The 21,622-nt window shown below is 39.6% G+C and overlaps 1 protein-coding gene across 1 annotated transcript in view; it reads right to left on the bottom strand.

Moving 5' to 3' along the window:
- The window catches only part of SLC6A2 (solute carrier family 6 member 2), a 548,687-nt gene that overhangs the window by 395,853 nt on the left and 131,212 nt on the right, over positions 1 to 21,622 (bottom strand). The window lies entirely within an intron of this gene.

Genomic DNA, 21,622 nt, shown 5'->3' with positions numbered 1-21,622 from the left:
AGATAGTGGGGAGGGGCTATTGATCGCCACCGCTGCCCTCCCCTCCAACAGCCGATCGGGTGCACCGTCCCTCCGTCTACTACCCTCCCTTGGTATGCTACAGGGGGCGGCATTGGTATGCTACAGGGAGGGCATTGGTATGCTGAGTCCAAGGGGATTCCAATATGAACCCTTAAGTGAAATTCCGATTGAGTAGATGATAAAGTTACTATCCAAATGTCACAAAAAATTAAAATAAAATCCAATGATTGAAAAAAGCCTCTGATGAGGCTTTTTTCAATCATTGGTTTTTTTTTTTTTTATTTTTTGGTTCATATTGGAATCCCCTTGGACTCAGCATTGACTTTTTTATTGACCATTTATATTTTATTGTATTACTGCCTTCATCTGTGGTTATTTCTGTTTTTATTGATTCTATGATTTTATATTCTATAACCATTGTCTATTAAATCCCTGGTCTTTAACATTATCCGGTTCCAATATATTTTGATTAACATCTGGTCACTTACATAATATAGTGGACGTTTAGTTCAATATTTATACCTTGTCATTATACATTTGACCATATATTGCAACATCATTAGCCTCATTGGCTTCCTATCATCATTTAATATTAGGACTAGACTGTATGTCCTTGATTTATTATCCACTGACATTTTGATCATGTTCGTATGCATTTTTGGCAATTGAGCGCAATACATTGTGTATATGGATATGTTGTGACTTACAGGAAGGGATTCCTGAGTATTGCTGCTCTTACCTGATTTGGGGTTGAGCGCAGCCCTTTCCATTGTATTATTAAAAGAATAACATAGACCTAGTAAAGTATACATTGTGACATGATGAGTATACACAATACAGACAACTCTTACTATAACATAACAATAGGTGTGTAAATTACACACCACCAATATCAAAACATTACTGAGTATCAGTGATACCACAATACAAAAATATAAAAAGAAGGGTTTTAACTTTCTGAGAAAAATAGAGCTTAAAGGTTCATTTATAGTTATACAAAAAAATCATCATAAATGGCACTAAGATCAAAATAGCTGAGGAGGATTATTATTAGTAATATTGAAACCCACTCCAGATCAGAAGGTAATGAACATCACATATATACACATATATATATATATATATATATATATATATATACATATATACATATATATATATATATATATATATATATATATATATATATGCACATGTGACGTCATTAAACGTTGTTAAGATCTATGCTGTCATTTAAGCCTTGTGGGGCCAAGGTGTTCGGTTTGAAGATCCAGAACGCCTCCCGTCTACAGAGTAAATTAAATCTATTACCTTCTCTTTTTGTTTTTTCAATTTGCTCAATTGCTCTTATCTTAAGACCAGATAAATTACCAGCTTGGCAAGTCCTGATATGTGACGAAAGGCTGTGTGTTTTTACTTTGTTAAGTATATTGCGTCTGTGCTCCAAGAAGCGTGTATTCAAGGATCTAGTAGTGCGTCCTACATATTGGATTCCACAGGCGCAATTGAAAAGATAAATTACAAAGGTGGATTGACAATCCATAATTTTCTTGATGGGAAAGCTGTCACCTAGTGTAAAGGAGGAGAACTCACTCACTCTATGATCCACAAAATTACACGTAATACATCTTAACTTCCCACATTTGTAAAATCCATTCGATCTACTTAGCCACCTATCAGCAAGTTCGGTAGCCTTTGCGGTACATTGGGTTTTATCAAAATGTTTGAATAAACTGGGCGCTAGTGTTTCTTTGAGATTTTTCGATCTTCTAAAGACCACGATGTTCTTGGTCTCAATTTCGTGGCCTATATAGTCATCAAGTTTCAGCAGAGAGGCATTTTTATTGATGGTACTCCTAATGTCTCTTGCTGCAGAATTGTACTATGTAACAAAAGTGCATGTTCTGGAATTCTTCGCCGGATTCTTGATTTTATTTGATTGAATAAGTAAATCAGATCTGGCAATCTGACTTACATCCAATAGTGCCTTATCTAAGATAGAGTCTGGGTAACCCTGTTGTTGAAATGCCATATACAGCTTCTTAGCGTGGACAACAAATTCTTCCGGTTGTGAACAGTTTCTTCTGACACGCAAAAATTGACCCCTGGGGATATTGTCTCTCCAGAGTTTGTGATGGTTACTCTTATAATGAAGAAAACGAGAGAGTCAACATCTTTAGAATAATTGGTGGTTACTATTTGATTATCAATGATTTTAACTGTAATATCTAAAAAATTAATTGTTGTGGGGTGGAAACTGGTAGTGAACCGAAGTCCAAAGGAGTTTGAATTAAGATGATCAAAAAATAATTCCATAGTAGAAAGATCCCCATCCCAAATGAAAAAAATGTCATCGATATAACGGCCATAGAGGACCAGGTTCGCCCCAAAGGGGGAATCCCATATGTATTGGTCTTCCAGAAGCCCCATATAAAGATTTGCATAACTCGGGGTGAACCTGGTCCCCATGGCCGTCCCCCTGATCTGTAGATAATATTTAGAATCAAACAAAAAATAATTGTGGTTCAGAATGAACTCTATGGATAACAAAAGATATTCGGAAGATCTACAGTCATAATTCTCTTGTTTGTTCAAAAATGTTTTATGGCTTCTAAACCCATAGCATGGGGTATATTTGAGTAGAGTGCTTCTACATCACAGGTAATAAAATAAAATGAGGGTTTCCAATCAATATTATGAATCAACCGTAAAAAAGAGGTAGTGTCCTTAATATGAGATTTTAACGTTGTCACAATGGGTTGAAGATGAGTGTCCACATAAAAAGACAAATTGCCTACACCGGAGATAATGGGTCTCCCCGGTGGGGACACAAGGGTTTTATGGATTTTAGGCAAATGGTAGTATGTTGGTATTATAGGATGTTTAGAAAATAGGAACCAATACGTTTCTTTTGTAATGATGCTAGATGTTAAGGCTTGATCCAATATGCCATGGAGTTTCTCTTGAAACACTAAGGTGGGGTCATATGTCAATTGAACATAAAATCGCTTATCACTTAACTGCCTCATTGCTTCCGCATAGTAATCGGAAGCATTCTGTATCATCGTACCACCACCCTTATCCACCAGTTTGACTATGATGGTAGTATCTTCCATCAAACTCTTAATGGCTGATCTTTCTTGGAAGGTTAAATTGTCTTTAATGGGTTTATGTGAAGCCGACTCACAAATGCGCTGAAAATCTTCCATGGTGCTCTTAAAGAAGCTTTCAATATATGGACCCCTGTATTGCAGGGGGTAAAAAACTGATGGATTCTTAAATCTGTGTGCAGATGTGGAGACATTGATGTTGAAAAGTTATATCTCAGAAGTAGACTCAGGATTCTCATTCTCCAACCTCAGCGATTCCATAACGGATAGTGCTGTATCATCACCATCATCTAGGATAATGGGAGATGTATCTGATTTAGCCTTTTTGATAGCTTTAATGGCAAAGTATCGTTTTCTGCTTAAGGTTCTGATGTATCTATTCAGATCCACAAATAGATTGAATAGATTTGGTTTTGTTGAAGGAGCAAACGTGAGACCTTTTTATAGCAATGTGAAGTCAGCTGGTGTTAATTTCTTTGAAGAAAGATTGAAAATACCTTTTCCGCTTAATAGCGGCGTACATTTTTTATGTGTTTTTGCGGCGCCTCCTCTGGACCCTCGAACTCTTCCTCTCTTGTTCTTTTGGGGGTAGCTGAATTTAACCCTTCTGTTCTTAATACATTTAGGCTGGGAAGATGACCTCTCCCTAAAAAAAACGCCGAAGATGAAGAGGGAAGAGAGGATCCAGAGGGCACGACATTGACCTGTGGGACCGTATTCAAGACAGGACCAACTGGGTCCTCTGCATAAAGCGTGTCATCTATTGAGTCTGGTACATTGCTAGTACAACTCCTTGTCATGGAAGTATTGACTTTATTGGTCCTCTTTGAGGATTCCGGAACAGATGTTTGTAAAAGAATTTGTTTATTTTAAGTCTATATTTTGAATGTCAATTTAGTGCCAATTATATTAAATGTATAGTTATATCCATTTGGAATATTGTGCATTGTCTCTCTTCGCTCGATAGGAGAACCTCCGTACTATTGAGTTTTTTGACCTTGTTTGCATTATTTTGACCTCTAGCAGCGCGACCCTTATCCATTGTTTTCTGTGTAATTATTTACCTTTGGTGGGAGTGAGCTGCCCACCGTGGGTCTGCAGCAGCGAAGGAGTCTACCCACTATTATTATTTTTTTCCATTTCCCCCTTTTATCTCCTACACTTGTATTAGTTGTGATCCCCAGCTATTCTCCAGTGTGCACCATTTATCCCTATTGGGATTTTTTGTTTGTTGTGCGGCTCAGATTATAGCCTGGAGAGCAGTGGAGACGAGTATGACTCTGACCTATTAGAGGAGAGTGGGTCAGACATCAGCAACAGCAGTGGTGATGTATCATTGTGGGGAAGTGAAAATAAACTAAAGAACAGAGAGACTTGTTGTATCCACAGTGATTCTCTACCTGTTGCCAGCAGTGCTTTAAACACAAAAGACAGACAATCTATGTGGTGTCAGTCCAAACACTTTCCAAAACAAGTGATGGATCAAGAGTATATAACAAAATGCTGTACAGCTTATACTGTGAGAAACCTGTCTCAAAAATAGCCTGGAATATCGAGCATGTTCACCGTAATGAGACTGAAGCTGATTGGGCCCATAAATTTCCCAAGCACTTATAGGAAAGGTCCATGCAATTTGAACACTTACAGAAACAAGGTAACTTTGCACACAACTCTAATGACATAAAGGAGTGTTCTGATTCCATGCAAACAACCAGAAAAAGACATGGTTCCCAAAGTTTTCATGCACTGCGCTACTTGCTAAGGCTTGTTACCAAGAAAATACCTGTGTGATGCAATCAGGGGCGCACGCAAGGGGGGTTTCTGGTTCTCCAGAAACCGCTCCCCTCCGCGAATGAACAGGCACTAAACATTGCCCAGTACTGTTCAGCAGCCACAGCGCTGTCACAAATGCGTTTTTGACAGCACCGCGTCTGCTGTACAGTACAGCATCGCCAAAATGGAGCTGCTGCGTATGAGCGGACGCATGCGCAGCAGCTCTCTCTCTCTATATATTTTTTGGGGGGGGAGGAAACCCCCTCTTAAAAATCCTGTGTTTGCCCCTGCCAATGTAAGCTAAACCATAAGTGCGACAAACTTAAACCTGGTAAAAACAGAATACACTCTCTGTATGTCTTTGCTCAGCCTGCTCCACCTAGATCAATAGTGACTTTTGTAATCTTTAGAACGATATTACTCAAGATGAAATTTTATTCACAATTAAAAATGACACATGCATCATGCAGGTGGGGCACCATCTGTACAACCAAATCTGATCGGATATCGGCAAACACATGTACATTCGCCAGAAAGACTACCATTACATGCCAGAACAGCTACCCCTATGGAGTAGATGGAAGACTTTACCATTCCATCAAACTTTCTGCATGTAGTAAATGGAAAGTAAGTAAATGGTTATGACAAAGAAATCAGTATATTCAAGACTCCCTCACTGGCACTGAAGGTTAGACAGGGCTTGCACAAGATTTTTAGCATTGTGGAATGCTGAGCAGTTATGAGGGCTACACTGCTATAGTGGAAAATGCCCACAACTTCAGAAAGATCTATGTGGCAAGATGGAATAAGCTGATCTCATTGGTTGCCTTAAAAACTCTGAAGGAGTTGAAATGGCCTCAGCTCTTATCTTTCACTGAAGATGTGAAAAAGATGCACTTTTATCTTGATGAGAAACAGTAAGAGTGCCACAGCAATGAATCCACAAAGCCTCTGCTTAAAAACTGGGCTTGGAAGAAGGGAAAGGGAAATTGCCAAGATGCTGTTAACTACCTTTTCTTCCAGAGATACTTTGGATCTCCATAAAGATATTGCTCTAGTGCATTCTGATCTTGAGAAGAAGATCTGTCATCACTTTACAAGAACTGAAATCCAAGGAAAACGAGGTAGGAAAGTTGCAATCCTACTGACACTAGCCATGCAAAGTGCAATAGAACTTCTTGCAGTGAAGCGTGAAGAATGTGGAGTCGCCTCTGAAAATGTCTACATGCTTGAAAGACCTGCTGCTTTGTCATATTGCAGAGACTCTGATGGCATATGCCTTGTTAAGCTGGGTACACACTACAGAAATTTCGACCAACTTTTTATGCCAAGCGATTTTACATGCGATCGATGGTACACACTAGCCTTGTTTAGAATGATGAAGGGAAGAGCGGACGTCCCTTTAGCGACTTTTTATAGCCATGTTGTTGTGAGCAATGATTGCAATTTCGTACTCACTGAAGCAACATCGGTCGGAAGTTTATACACACTACACAGCGGAAATCAGATTGGAACGAAAATATTAAATGGTACGACCAACCAAATGAGACGACAATCGTCCATTTGGGCAGACTTTCCACCATCATGTCACTGTACACACTGACCCGATTTTTGAACGAGCGGTCGTATGTCGGCTGATTCAGCCGATTATTGGTCGAAAACAGTGTAGTGTGTACCCAGCTTTACTCAGAAATGTGGAGCAAAAAATCCCCAAATACTTCCATAAAGCTTTGAAAGTATGTTTCTACTCTTGGAAAAATTCTCAACCCAAACTAACCCAAAATAGGTTAATTAGCAGACTTTCATGGGCACGACATCAGGGTGCACTGTCAGTATTACCATCTCCCAGAAGGTACCCTTCAACGTACCAAGCAAACTATAAGTGGCTCTCAAGATATATACGATATTTGTTTTTGATTTTTACCTTTTAAATAAATAACTTATATGTTCATTCTTCTTTAGAACTGATCCAGCTACAGAGTGAGGAGTCGAAGGATGAGCAGTCCACTGAACCAGAGAATAAAATGGGGATGCACGCTGTCAACACTTTCCTTTCAGAAGGTAGACGATGTAAGGATCTGGCACCATGGTACCCAGGCAAAGCCAAGGTTTCCAAAAGTTGGTCTAGCATAGTGCTGTGTTACTCAAAGAATGTTATCTTCTCTGTGTTTCACAGAATCACCTATAGCAGACAATTCTACTTCTTTTCAGGTTGTAAAGAAGTGTGGGGGAAAAACCTTGGACTAAGAGGAGGTCAAAGCTGTGGAGAAGCACATGATGAAGTTTATTCAGACATACAGGATGCCCAGAAAATATGACTGCATCACATATATTATGGCTGAGCCTTCCTCACTGAGGGAGTGAAACTGGTTAGCTGTGAAATTCTACATTAAGTAACTGATAACAGCTATAAAGAGAAATAATAATAGCTGAATCGATACGCAGTGGTTTTCCATGATTATATACTGTTTGACTAGCTATTGCTAGGTTCTGGTGTAATATGACTGTATGGATGTCCTCAGATAACCAGAAAACATGAAACTGTCCCCAAAAGACAGTGAGATGTCAATTATTTGGTTTAGGTCAATCTGAAAATTTCAAGTGGTAACTTCATACCTGCCAACTCTCCCTGAATGTCAGGGAGACTCCCTGAAATAGGGGTGATCTCCCTCACTCCCTGAAGAGTCTGGCATTCTCCCTAATGCTGAGCCAGTACAAGACGTGGTTGGCTTCACCATCTGTGGCATGATGACACAGTTCAGAAATTGTGTCCTATGTCCATGTATTGATGCCTATTGAGGTGGCCATTTTCATGGAGACTAAGATTTAATCAAAGACTGACAGGTAAGACAACATGACTTAAGTAATGGAGACAGAAATGTAAAAGACACTTCAGACTCTAGAGATCCATTAACTGCTTTTCTTTAACGCATAGTTGCCTTCTCTCCCAGCATGTCCGGGAGCCTATCGCATTTCTGGGAGACCTCCCGGGAGAGCAGGGCAATCTCCCGGTTTACGCTCCCGCAATAGATAAGTGGTAGGGGGTGGGGCATAATTATGCAAATATCGTGTCATCGTAGCCCCAAAATGATGCGATTCGTCAAGCCCCATCCCCGTACGCCCACTTCCCCAGGATCTCCCTGAAGCCAACGAGGAAAAGTTTGAAAGTATGGGAAACTTTGGTGTCAAACAGTTCCTAAACATACCCATTTGAATGTCTTGTTGGACATTACAAAAGGGGGTTATTTATGATGCATGTTCCCGACATAGGTATCACTATGCAATAAAAACAAGTATGTGTGTGTGTCTGCATGATATAGAATATAGATTGTCAGCGCCAATTTGGCATGAACTTACCTGAATGATTCAATATCCTCTGTAAAGCACTACTTAATATAGCCATATAAAAAACTGTTAAAAATATATAAAAGTAATATGGTATAAGCTGTTGTTATGCCTTTAGCATTGTTGTTTTACATATTCATGCATTTCTGTGTAAACCCCATCTAGTGGCATCAGCTTAACTGAACACTCAGGCTTCCATAGTTAGTTCTTAATGCACCTTGGGTAAATAACAGGAAGTCACCATCTTAGTTCTAACATGTTACGTCAGAGATCTAGTATATTCCTCCCCTTAGCACAGCATCAATGGTAAGATTTTCTGTCAAGATATGCAGTTATGCTATGTTTTCATGTTTGCATTGCATTATATCTGTTCATATTGGGATTGCATTCTACCCAACATTTATTACAGTTTTACCACTTGATCTCACATGTTCTTTACTACTAAAATAAACACCATGCTTCAGACCTCCACATCTAGACTGGAATTTTAAAGTAGGAGATGTTATGCTGTCTGTCTGATTATTCTCAGACCAAAGGGAAGTTTTTAGTGAGGACAGAACAGCTTTTATCATATGTTAAACTGTATTTATTATGGAATTTCTATAAATAAGACTGAGAAATTAAACATAAAATTTGCAGACGACTGATGCTGCTGTCAGGCACAGGAGCATCCTGACTGCTTGGGCCTACAATGAGAACTGAACACCCGATCATGGGGTAGGAACAAGACTCCCGAAACTTCTCTATTTTTCACCACTGAAGACTGAGCTTCAGATGTGAATGGTTTGGTTTAAACCATCTGACTCTTTTCACAAACTTAATCAGACCCAGGACAAGCAAGAAAGAGGAGCTGTGGCTAGAGAGGAGACCAAGAAACAGTGGAAACAAAGAGAGCAGGTCAGAGGATAAACAGAAATGGTTGTGAGGAGGAAAACACAGGGAAAACAGGCACAGATGAGAGAGAGAAGAGAAAGAAGGAATAGATAAGGGGAGAAAAAATATGTTGAAATAAAGGCCAATGATAAGGGGTAGATAGATAAAATAAGAAGGAGAGAATCAAGGGTGCAGCAAACCACTCAGAGGAGATAGGTTGAAAATACATAAAGTTACAGAGAGGAACTAAAGACCGTGAGAGTTAAGGGATCATAATAAAGAGTAAGGGTCTGATTCATCAATGAACTTAGGCAAAAAAAATGAGTAAGTTACATAGAGCTACATGAAAACACAGCCAGTATTTTCCTTATGTGCAAAATAATAAACTAATTTGCACCCCTTGCATTGCAATATGGTTTTGTCCAGAAAACTTAAGTAGGAAAACTTAATTCATTTCTTGCCTAAGTTCCTTAATGAATCAGGCGCAGTGACTAGTGGAAAAGAGCCTTACAAAGATACATTTTTATCAGACTACGGAGAAGCATAAAGGGGTGTAGCATTAGAGGGAGAGGATGAATAAATGGATTGCAGAAGCAGTAGAAGTACAGAAATATGTATAGAGGAGAGCGTTGAGTTGGGAAAGTGGAGCAGAAACTAGAGTGACAGCCCAGTAAACCTACCATCAGCATCCAGGGAGAAAAATTAGAGACTCTGAGTGCCAACAATTTAGAGATTGTTATTCCAGATAAATGGATTAAGAATACCAAAGTATCTGTAAAGTAAAGGGACAGGTAACTAATATGACCCAAAGATGCCAGTGCTACGCATTCAACAGCACTAACATTACAGTCAGTAATGAAAATGTAAAATAAACTTTAAAAAAAAGAGATATAAACAAAGTAAGAGATAAACTATTTATTGCTACAGCACATTTGACAATACAGCCAAACTTTGATTAGTATGGAGTAGTTCTGGACTACTAAAGGGATCCATCTTAAATAATAAACGTGCATTTAAGAAAAAAAAAGACTTGTGTACACATTTAGTAGATTCTTCTGTGTGGTAATTTATTTATTAAGATTTTAAAGTAATGTATATCATAATTTAAAACTATTGTACTGATTTGTTTAGCATAATTTATTTAATAATTTATTAGTATTGTTAGCCAACAAACTACCTAATTCCTTTCTGGGCTCCTTTCCCTGACACCCAATAATAAACATCACTGGTTTAAAAGCGAACAGTTATTTGGGACCTTGTAACGTAGAGGGGGTCTCATCTATCTCTGCATCGGACTTGGCAACACTCTCTGTAAAGGTAGTGAAAGAGAATTACCATCATATATCGGCCGATGATAGCACCACAAATGCATTTAATAATTGGACCTATTGGACTAATTCAACATCAAATAAAAAAAAGTCACAAAAATCATAGAAGAAAATGATTATTAAAATAAAGTACCTGAAAAAGGAGTTAGTATATTGTTAAAATAAAGATAGAAATAATTGATACATACTTAGCAGAGGGGAGAACATTTCTTAGTCTAATATATAAAAAAATGGATAAATTAAGTTACACACATTACATTAATTTCATATTGAGTTATATCAATTACAAAAGCATACCCATAAATTCAAGATTTAACTTTTCAAGAGCTTTTCTTATATGTAAAATACATTCATATACACAATTTCTGTATCAGAGGATCTCTGCGAGCAAGCAAAGAATATGCCAATGACAAGCAAAGAAGAAAAGACGGCGGACACGATGGAGACAGAGAGGAAGACAACGAGATCAAGCGAAGAAGACAGAAGATGCCTGACTCAAGCAGAGAAGAATGTTGGAGCAGATCCACCAAAGTAGCAGCAGGGAGAAGGCAAAAGAGCTTTCATGGTTCCCCATGCTGCCGTTGAAAGCTGCAAGAGCCAGGTTAGGCCAACGGGCACCTGCACATATATTATTATCCAGATAAGCGATTTTATCTTCTGTTTTTGGTACGAGACCAATTTGGAATATATGGTCACTGTGTTATTAATTGACGTTATCACACTATGTTTGGCGCTCCTTTTTTGTATTTATCTAGGTGCCACATCCGCAATTGATGTATTAAGGTGAAGCAGCCTACTGTATGTGAATCTTTTTATATATAAGCACAATATATTCACGTGACTGTGTGAATACACTAAGCGCCGTTGTCTTTTATCACTGTTTTTATATATATATATATATATATATATATATATATATATATATATACATATCACTTTTTCTCTCGTATATATATATATATATATATATATATATATATATATATATATATATATATATATGTTAACTATGTTTTCTATGTTTTTTTGGATGATCAGCTATCGTTATTGTTAGTGTATCTTATGTGCGGCCCAAACCAACTCGTCGTCTGCCAATGTGGCCCAGGGAATATAAAAGGTTGGACACCCCTGCTCTAAAGTATCAATTATATACAGCAATAGTAGTATTGCAATGGAAAACTAATAGAGGCGCAAGAGAACTATAATTCACTCATAGCTAGTTATAATAATACAGATGGAGATAGAGTAGCTATCATTGATCCACTTGCAAGAGGTATATTGTCTAATGAATAACTTAGAAAAATCGGAAAAGAACATGCAAATGTTAGAGTGTGTATGATATTAAAAGATAGTATTGTGCACTCTTGCAAGATTCTACCACTAAATTGATGTGATTATTTAAAAGGAGGGGTCCATAATGGTATTGTTATAGTTAACTATTATCAACTGTACGCCGCAATGTTAACAGGAATAAATCATTAGCCCTTCAAAATGTGTATAATATTAGAGATTACAATCTTATCAGTTGATATAGTTAGCATGTTCCAGGATAATACTACAGTCCAATAGCGTTCCCAATAGTGCAGCTGAAAACAGGATTAATTCTAATTTAATGTTATAAAAGCGTATGCTGCAATGTGAGTATATCACTGATCCTTTAAGAAGCGAATGGTATATGGGGTGTACCTCGATACACTTAATTAATATAATGGTGCAGCTAAAAAGGATTTATTCTGTTAAGTTGTTATATAAGTGAAAAGTCCTGTACGAAACACTACTGCTAAAGAAATGGGTTCGCTAATAGAGGATCGTATTGCCATTTGCAGGATTTTATTAATCTTATCAATAGTGACAACAGATAATCTCCAAAACATCATTTAAATAGACATTATATAAATTACACATAAATCATCATAGATCAAAATTATTTGTCACTTGAGCATAAAGCTCAGCTAGAATTAGTATATGGTAATTGGTAAAGAGTTCTCATGTGCGGTAGTGCTTGGGACCACGATTATTATTATTATTAATTTTTATTTATAGGGCGCCACAAGGTGTCCGTAGCGCCGTACAGGGACAAACAAATTACAATACAAGGTGAGACAGCACAGTACAGTAAACATTAAGCATAGTAACTCAGTAAGCTCAATGCACAGCTAGAGAGGGCGGGGGATTGGGGGGAGGATCCGCAAACGACGGGGCCCAAAAAGGAGGGCACGGAAGACAGGGAGACCCCCAGAGGGGGGAGGAGGGCCCTTGAGGAGGAGGGTTAAGTAGCTGGAGAGCAGAGTTAGAAGTGGTGGAAACAGGAGGAGAGATGGCCCTGCTCAGAGGAGCGTACAATCTAAGGAGAGGGGTGGACAGACAGAAAAACCCAGGGGAGAGAGGGAGAGTAGGGGGACGGAGGCAGGGAAGGGGAAAGAAGGGGGAAAGGCAGAAGACAATTGTAATAAGACCGATGGACTCATATGAAGTGGTAAATTCTAACTTCAAAGTATGGTAGATCGATGTTTATTATTATTAAGATGTTTTAATTAATATCAAAATGTCCAGACCAGCTTGAATAGTTTAGCTCAAACTGATGATAATCTTAGGAATATTTTGCAAAGTGTTCTGCCATCCATGCCCTTGAGGAATATATTGTTAGTTCTATGACTAGAATAAGAGCATACACTAATGTAATATTCAAATCAGTTGAATCCTAAACTAAATTCTCCTGAGCTCTATACTACCACTTCTTCTCTAAAACCTAATGTACGTTTCACTGAATGCTTCATCTTAAAAGCATCTTAGTTGCCTCTAGGACAATAAGCCAATAAGCTACAGGAAGACTATTTCCAGCTTTGTTGTGCTGAGATAATAATGCCTGCTCCAAATGAGGAAGTATTTACAGCTAAAAATAGGGGTTGAGACTTAGTAACAGATCCAGAAGAAAAACCCTTTTTAGGAAGAAGCAGGTCGAGATGGCCATTGGAGGCCATTGTTTAAAGTTAGCTCCTTTATTGATGAGTCATTATTAATGGATTGGCGATAACAATTGGAGCAGCTGAGACATCTCTATGTGGAATTTAAACTTACATTAAGGGCAATTCAGGTTATTAAATACCTTAAACCTTAAATACCTTTCAGGTTCCATCTGTCCCAAGAAAAAAATAATGTATTACAAGAAATGGAAGTTGTATTTTTTCAAACATATATTTTCCTAATTTCATAATGTGACCATTGTCCTGTAGGCAGATACCGAGATGATAGTTGATTCTGGATGTGTTCCGAGAGACCTGGCTAGAATGTAATGAAATAAAGCCTTATTGTCCTTATCCATTTCTGAGGCTAGATTCTTGAAATGTTGCATATTGACCTATAGTCAAATAACAGTCTGATAGATGCAGAGTAAACTTGGACAAGTTCAGTCTTTATCTTGCCTCGCATAAAGCCAAGATAAATGCTGAAGAGTTATATAGCACAGAATCATTTTCCCACAACAGAAATGCCTGGGCACAGGTTTTATTAGTTAAAAAGGAAAGTATTCTTATTACTATTCTTCCCACAAAGGGTCCACAGTGTTGTATAGAAAGCATACAGCAAAACAGTACAATACTTTACAGGACAATACAATATAGACATCAAAATACAATACACAACACAACAGAAGCTGAGCCTGTGCCAAGGAGCATGGGCACAGCAGTCAGTACCAGAACCACTAATTGAGGTAAGGAGACAAGGGAGGTGTGGAGACCAAGGGTTGAGATGCAAGGAGGAGGTACAGAAGAAAGCTGGTGTGCTGTGGTATAGGTAATGAAAAGAGAACACAATGGAAGATGGCCTTGCTTGTAAGAGCTTACAATCTGGAGGGTAAGGGGCAGGCAAATGGGTGACACAAAAGTGGTGAGTCAGTGTGAGGGGGAGCAGTAGTGGTGAGTCAGGAGGAGAACTTGTAGGCTTTGAAGTGTTTTGAGAGTCCATTTAAAGATTTTAAGCAAAGTGGAGAGACTGATTGGGAGAGGAGTTGTGTTCCAGAGGTGGAGAGCTGCATGGGCAAATACTTGGACTTGGGAGCGAGAGGAGGTAATCGTGGGGAGGCAGGTGGTGGCTGCTGACAGAGCATGGAGGGTGGGAGGGAGTGTTGAGCTAGAAAATGTTTGAGATATATGGGGGAGAGGACTGGGTGAGTTCTTTATATCTGACTGTCATGAACGCCCAGCCTGTTTCAGATAGGGTAAGTTGAAACAGCTGGCCGTGACTGGAGTCACCTAAGTCACATACCAATGAACACACCTTTTCTGCCCCATTGAAGAATTTACTATGGAGTCCTTGTGTTCACCAAAACCACTGATTAATGTTTCACACTTAATCACATACACATGTAGCATGAACCTCATTTGGCTTCATAACTCACAAAGAACCATGAAGAATATGCTAGATTAAATTAATTTAATCTGAAAAATGTTTCCAAGATTTAAGTACAAAACAAGTAAAAACAAGACATACAAAATAAGTTGCAGAAATAAGTTTCAGAAATAAAATAAGAAAAAAAACCCAGAGTCATTCATTTACTAGTTTAAGACTTGTCGTGAGAGGAGTGAGTTGGAAAGATGGCACATTCCAACCTAGACAGGTCTCCCCATTGAATGAACAAAAGCACTAGGTAAGGCAGCTGATTTTAACATTCCTCACACTGTTCTCACCCCCATTTTTGGAAAATAACTTTCCCAATGTCAGGCAGAATGGTTCTTAGAAGGACACAGGGCTTTAAAAATTAGTTATCTATTTCCTGAGATATGGGTCTGGTATCTCAAAGGACAGGATTTCTCACCTCTGCTCTGCCTGGCTGGTCAGACTGTTTACACAAACTCTGTAACGCCTCAAAGATGTTATCTGTCTGGCCTGGTTACTTTAAAAAAAAACTCTTGACACTTGCACAGGTCAAACTCATGTCATTCAGCTAAGTCCACTGTGACATTATTTTACAAGGTTACATACAAAATACACACATGCATACATAAATATTCAGGTGAAAGTAACAATCAGTGAGTAGGTGCAATACATTATTGCCAGAGTGACAGTGAAAAGTTTGAGCTGAAGGGGTTGCAGAAGATGACAAGCGAGTGGATAAGAGTCTTAGTTGCATCCAGGGGTCTGATCCTGGAGAGGTTTTGAATGTGATCCAGGAGAGGTTTTAAATGTGGAAGTGGCATGATTTGCAGAGGTATTGAATCTGGGGAGTGATAGAAAGGAAGGAGTTGATGATTAGTCCCAGGCAGTGGATTTGTGAGACAGAGGAAAGGGTAATGCTGTCTATGGACACATTAAGGGGATTCGGGATGGTGGAAATATGATGAATGTTATGATCTGCCTCTGGGACTATTTTGGACACTATTGTTATATTACTCTGCAGTACCTGTGGAACACTAGAGGTTCTGCTGTTCTGTCTTTTCCAATATCAGGGGTGAGCTAGCACAGCTAGTTAATCATCCACACCCGAGGGTCTCATACATGTACCTGCCTCTTCCAGCTTTCCTTGCTGGTCATTAATGTTCCTGAGCCTGTTTATGTTTGTGCCTTGGATTACTGCCCTGCTTTCTCTGCTTCTGTGGATATCCATACTTAGCCAGTTCCTGTTTCTTTGTACAGCATTAATCAATCACCTGTATCTTCTCCTGGAGGTAACCTAACATTTGCATTATTCCTGCTAATCTGCTATACCTGAAAATCTGTCTATACACTGACACAGACTCTGTTCATTGCATCACCTGGTTTCTTGTTTTTTCTGTAATAAACAGTTCAATGTTTTTATCATATGCCTAGCTCCATGGTTATAAATGCAAGACCTAGTTTGTGGAACAGTTTCATAACAGAATGACCAGCCTAAAAAAAAAGCTTTGGAGCCGTGTAAAAGATCCTGCTTCAGATTTACTCCTGGGACTCTCATTGCAATTGTTACCATTTGTTTTCTCATGCAAACATGTCTGCCTTACAAATGACTGAACTGCCTCTGCTACAGTCTTTACAAAAACGGACATAATTTTATTACGCTCTTAGCTGACTCAATTTTCGGATCCACTCAAGAGACTGTCAGAATTTGTCTCTTCCAATTCTAATGCTGTTAATTTATCTCAACTTATTTTCTCTGCTGCTGCTGAATCAGTACAAACAACACCTTTTAATAGTGCTATTTAAAAATTGCATTTAATCAAGAACAAACTCGAGGTTAGCAGGTGGTTCACGCCCCCATCTGACTAAAGAGGAGCAGCAGCGCAGAAGGACTAACAAATTATGTCTTTACTGTGCCAGTAATGGACACTTCTTACAAGACTGTCCTCTCCACAGCATGCGACAGCCTACAGAACCATCTTATGTTTTTCCCATCCTCATTCTGGATTTGTTTGCACTTCACTTCCCGTTTCCACAGCCTGTTCTGATACCAGGGCTAAGGCCCAATCCACCAACTCAAGTCTCTGCCGCCAGTCCAGGGGTGCCAGACTCTGCCACCAGTCCAGAGGCACCAGTCTCTGCCACCAGTCTAAAGGTGCCAGCTCCTGACTCCTGTTTCGAGGTGCCATCCTCTGCCTCCAGTTCCAAGGTGTCATCCTCTGCTTACAGCTCCAAGGTGCCATCCTGTGCCTCCAGTTCCGAGTTGCCAGTTTCAGCCTCCAGTTCAGAGTTGCCAACTTCGGACTCCAGTTCCAAGTTGCCAGCTCCTGCCTCCAGTTTCACCATGTCAGCCTCCACCTCCAGTCTTACGCTGCCAACCTCTACCTCCACTAGAGACTTTGCTTGATTTAGAGGTGACGCTGCCCTTGCAGTCTGCTCCAGAGGCGATGTTGCCCTTACAGTCCATTCCAGAGAGGTCCCTGTCCCTCCAGTCTGTTCCAGAAAGGGCCCTGTCCCTCCAGTCTGTTCCAGAAACATTGCTGATGGTTCAGCTCGAGTTGCCATGCAGTTCAGTTCAGCCCGCGTTGCCACGCAGTTCAGTTCAACTCGAGTTGCCTTCTGGCTTTATCTGGTCCAAGACTTCTCATAGTGCTGTCCAGCCCGAGGCTTCTCACAGTGTTGTCTGGTCCAAGGCTTCTCACTGTGCTGTCCGGTCCAAGGCTTCTCATCGTGCTGTCTGGTTCGAGACCTCGCACCGTGCTGTCCAGTCTGAGTGGTGTGCCCAGCCTGCCGCCCCAGTTGGGGACTCATGATCTGCCGTCCCAGTTTGGGACTTTCCAGAGACTGCTGCCCAAGTCAGGGATTTCTGCTCTGCCGACCCAATCGTGGAATCTCCAGAGACTGCTTTCCAAGTCGAAGACTCCACAGAGTCTGCTATTGAGACAGAGCACCCAGAGTCTGCTATTGAGCCAGTGCACACAGAGTCTGCTTTTGAGCCAGAGCGCATAGAAACCTCTTCTGAATCAGATTCTTCTTTAGTCTTCTTTGACAGTGACCTCAAACAGTTTACTTCCATACTTCAACTTTGTATCAATCAGTTTCTAGAATTGGCAGATTACTTTGTTGACCAATTAATCAAATGGGTTTAATTATTATGTGTTTCAGAGGGGAGCCACATATTTGGGCCTTATCATTACTTAATTCCGATGACCCCATTATCAATAATACCATGGACTTTATTAATGCTGTTTGTCAGAAGTACTCTCCATCTACAGTCACGTCTCCTGGTCATAGTTCTTCTGTTTCCATTTCGACCTCTGTATCAGTTCCTGAGTTCATTCATAAATCATCTATGTATGTTGCATCCATTGGTTAATCTATATCTTCAAAAAATAAAGAGAACAATAAAGAAAAAAAGCTTCCTGTCTGCCACAAACCTTGGTTGCTGGTTTCATGGGCGTATCGCCATCTTATCATAAAACAAAAAGTCCAGTTCCGACGCTAGATTGAGACTCAGACTCTGACACCGAATTTGATGTTTCTAGAGACTTAGTGGATGGACTTGACAATTCTTTTTGTGCTTTCAAAGAATTGGGCTTTGTCTGCACTCCATTGGACAAGGGTTCAATTGTGTCTCCAAGAAAATCCCAGAAAAAACAGAAGAAAAAAGCCTGAAAGAAACTTTTTATGGAGCGTCTGTAATCCGCTCCTGTAAGGGGGGGATAATGTTATGATTTGCCTCTGGGACTATTTTGGACTCTATTGTTATGTTAACAAACAACTAACAACTGAATCTCTGGCTCTAATATAGTAAACAAACCTACATAATAAAAAAACAGTATCAAACGCAGCATTTCATTAGCGGTCATTCCCCTATAAAGAAGATAAACATGAAAAAGTAAAAAAAAAAAGCGCAGAATATATATACAAAACAATTTATTAAATAATAAAATAAAAGATTCAATAATAACCAAAATACTGAAATATATAAGTATATAAATATATTAAATATATTAATGACAGAGCTCTGTATAATATCATGTAATAAAATATATCAAGATAATAAATTGCCAGCTGAAAAATAATTATATATAAAAAATTTAACCATATGAAATAGTCTTAGAACCTGAATAAAATTAATATTATCTAATATCCTCCGATATACCCGATACAATGTATCTGATACACTTTCTTGTGTCCACGAGGATTATAAAATCCACACAATATATCCAATGTAGTGTATCTGATGGTCTCTTTTAAGTTCACGGGGATATAAGGTCCACAAAGCTCACCCGCCTCAGACCAAGACAAGCCTACTTACCGCCTGAACGGCTGTTGTAAATTACGGCTAAAGTCTATAATAATCTTGCATCAATGGAGAGTAGACAAAAGTATAGTAAATCTCAATAGTCCAAGCCGCTAAACATCAGAAAAAGTAATCCACAGCACTCACCCTTGACAGATCACGATAAAACCAGTCTTCCTTACATAGACGGCAATATAGAATCAAGCTGGAATAGAGGTATGGTGCACACCACAGTGTGGATGTGGAAAGTTCCTTGAAAACGATGATAGTAAATCCCCAATGTGAAAAGTTCTCACGTCTGATATTAACAGCTGGCAACAAGCAGCACTGATGAAGCAATTGTGACGTGTTTCGTCTGTCTTGCAGACTTTCTCAAGCAGTACTGATATATTGTGTGGATTTTATTATCCTTGTGGACACAAGAAGGAGTATCAGATACATTGTATCGGGTATATCGGAGGATATTAGATAATATTAGGTTCTAAGACTATTTCATATGGTTCAGTTTTTTTTATATATAACTATTTTTCAGCTGGCAATTCATTATCTTGATATATTTTATTACATGTTATTATACAGAGCTCTGTCATTAATATATTTATATACTTATATATTTCAGTATTTTTGTTATTATTGAATATTTTATTTTATTATTTAATAAATAGTTTTGCATATATATATATGTTAATCTTTTCCATGTTTATCTATCGTTATGTTACCCTGCAGTACCTGTGGAACAACAGAGGTGCTGATGTTCTGTTTTTTCCAATATCAGGGGTTAACTACCACAGCTAGTTAATCACCCACATCTGAGGGTCTTATTCGTATATACCTGCCTCTTCCAGCTTTCCTTGGTGGTCATTAATGTTCCTGACCTTGTTTATGTTTGTGCCTTGGATTACTGCCCTGCTTTCTCTTTTTCTGTGGATGTCCATGCTCAGCCAGTTCCTGCTTCTTTGTACAGCATTAATCAATCACCTGTATCTTCTCCTGCAGGTAACCTGACATTTGCATTACATCTGCCAATCTGCTATACCTGAAAATCTGTTTATACTCCTACCCGGTCTGTGTTCATTGCATCACCTGGATTCTTGTTTTCTCTGCAATAAACAGCTCAATGTTTTCATCATATGCCTGGCTCCGTGGCTATATTTGCAAGACCTAGTTTGTTGAACAGTTTTGTAACAATGAGTTTGGTTTTAGAGACATTAAATTTAAGGAAGCACTGGAACATCCAAAATGAAACTACATCAATTTGAAATGGAGAAAGTCCGCATGAGAGTACAATTTCCACCAGTGCTGCTCAGTGATGATGGTTAGAGAGGGAAGGAGGAGTTAGTGACATCAGAGATATCACAACATTGTGAAAAAGGTAGATCCATGGAGTGGCCACTGGAATGAGAGGGAGAGGAGTACCAATGTGACCGACTGAAGGCTGACGAGAGGAAAAGAAAATTGGAGGTGGCTGCGCCAGTGGGATTGTCAATCAAGATGCTAAAGTCACCCAAGATAATTGAAGGAAGGTCAGTGGAGAGAAAGGTGCAGCAAAGTTATTAAAGAATTTGGAGATTTGACCTGGAGGACGGTAAATGATTGCAAAATGAAGATGAATCGGGTTGAAGACGTGAATGGAAGAGACCATGAAGGAGAAAAAGGAGAACACATTCAGGAGGGTTAGACCTGAAAAATGGAAGTGAGGAAAAGAAGGACATCCATGCTGAAATATTGTTAGACCCCAAATCATGGGGTAAGGGAGACATATAGACCCTCAATGAAGAGAGCAACTGAAGATGTGGTGTCAAATAGGGAGAGCCAGATTTTAGTGACGGCAAGAAGGTTATGAGATTTGGAGATGAAGAGGTCATAGATAAAAGACAATTTGTTAAAGACAGATTTAGCAATCTAAAGGACACAGGAGAGTGGGTGTAACAGATTCTGGATACTTCTACTACTAATCTTGATTAGCGCTGGCTTACCTGAGGTGCGGAGTCTAACGATCTCCCCGGTGTTCACCAAAAACCGCCGCAAGGCGGGGTGGGCTTCGCTGCAAGGAGTCGCAGGTCGCAGTCCTCAGGTTCGCCCCAAGATGTAGTACAGTGGAGTGGAGCGGAGGTTGCGGAGTCAGACAAGCCGGTTCGGTACACAGGAATGGAGTCAGGCAGAATCAGGAGGCAACTCGGAGTCAACAAACCAGGTTCGATAGGAGAGCCAGAATAGTCAAACAGGCAGAGATCAGCACACAGGAAGACACAGGAGACTGGAAGACACAGCAATCCACAAAGCACAGGAGCCAGGAACAGGTAAGTGTTGCTCTGACACTCAGCGAGTGTCAGAGAGAGGTTTTTATCCTGACAGGGATTCAAAATCCCCGCCTCTAGGTTGTGGTCATGTGACCGCCTCCGGGTGCGGTCACGTGGTATTGGATGCGGAAGTGCGGCTTCCGGAGTGGCGGAGGTAAGTCCGTTACAGTACCCCCTGCCATAAATGTGGACTCC

The sequence above is a fragment of the Mixophyes fleayi genome, chromosome 10, assembly GCF_038048845.1.
Source record: "Mixophyes fleayi isolate aMixFle1 chromosome 10, aMixFle1.hap1, whole genome shotgun sequence".
NCBI lineage: Eukaryota > Metazoa > Chordata > Amphibia > Anura > Limnodynastidae > Mixophyes > Mixophyes fleayi.
Note: the sequence above shows the minus strand (reverse complement) of the source record. Positions and strands in the feature narration are given on the sequence as shown.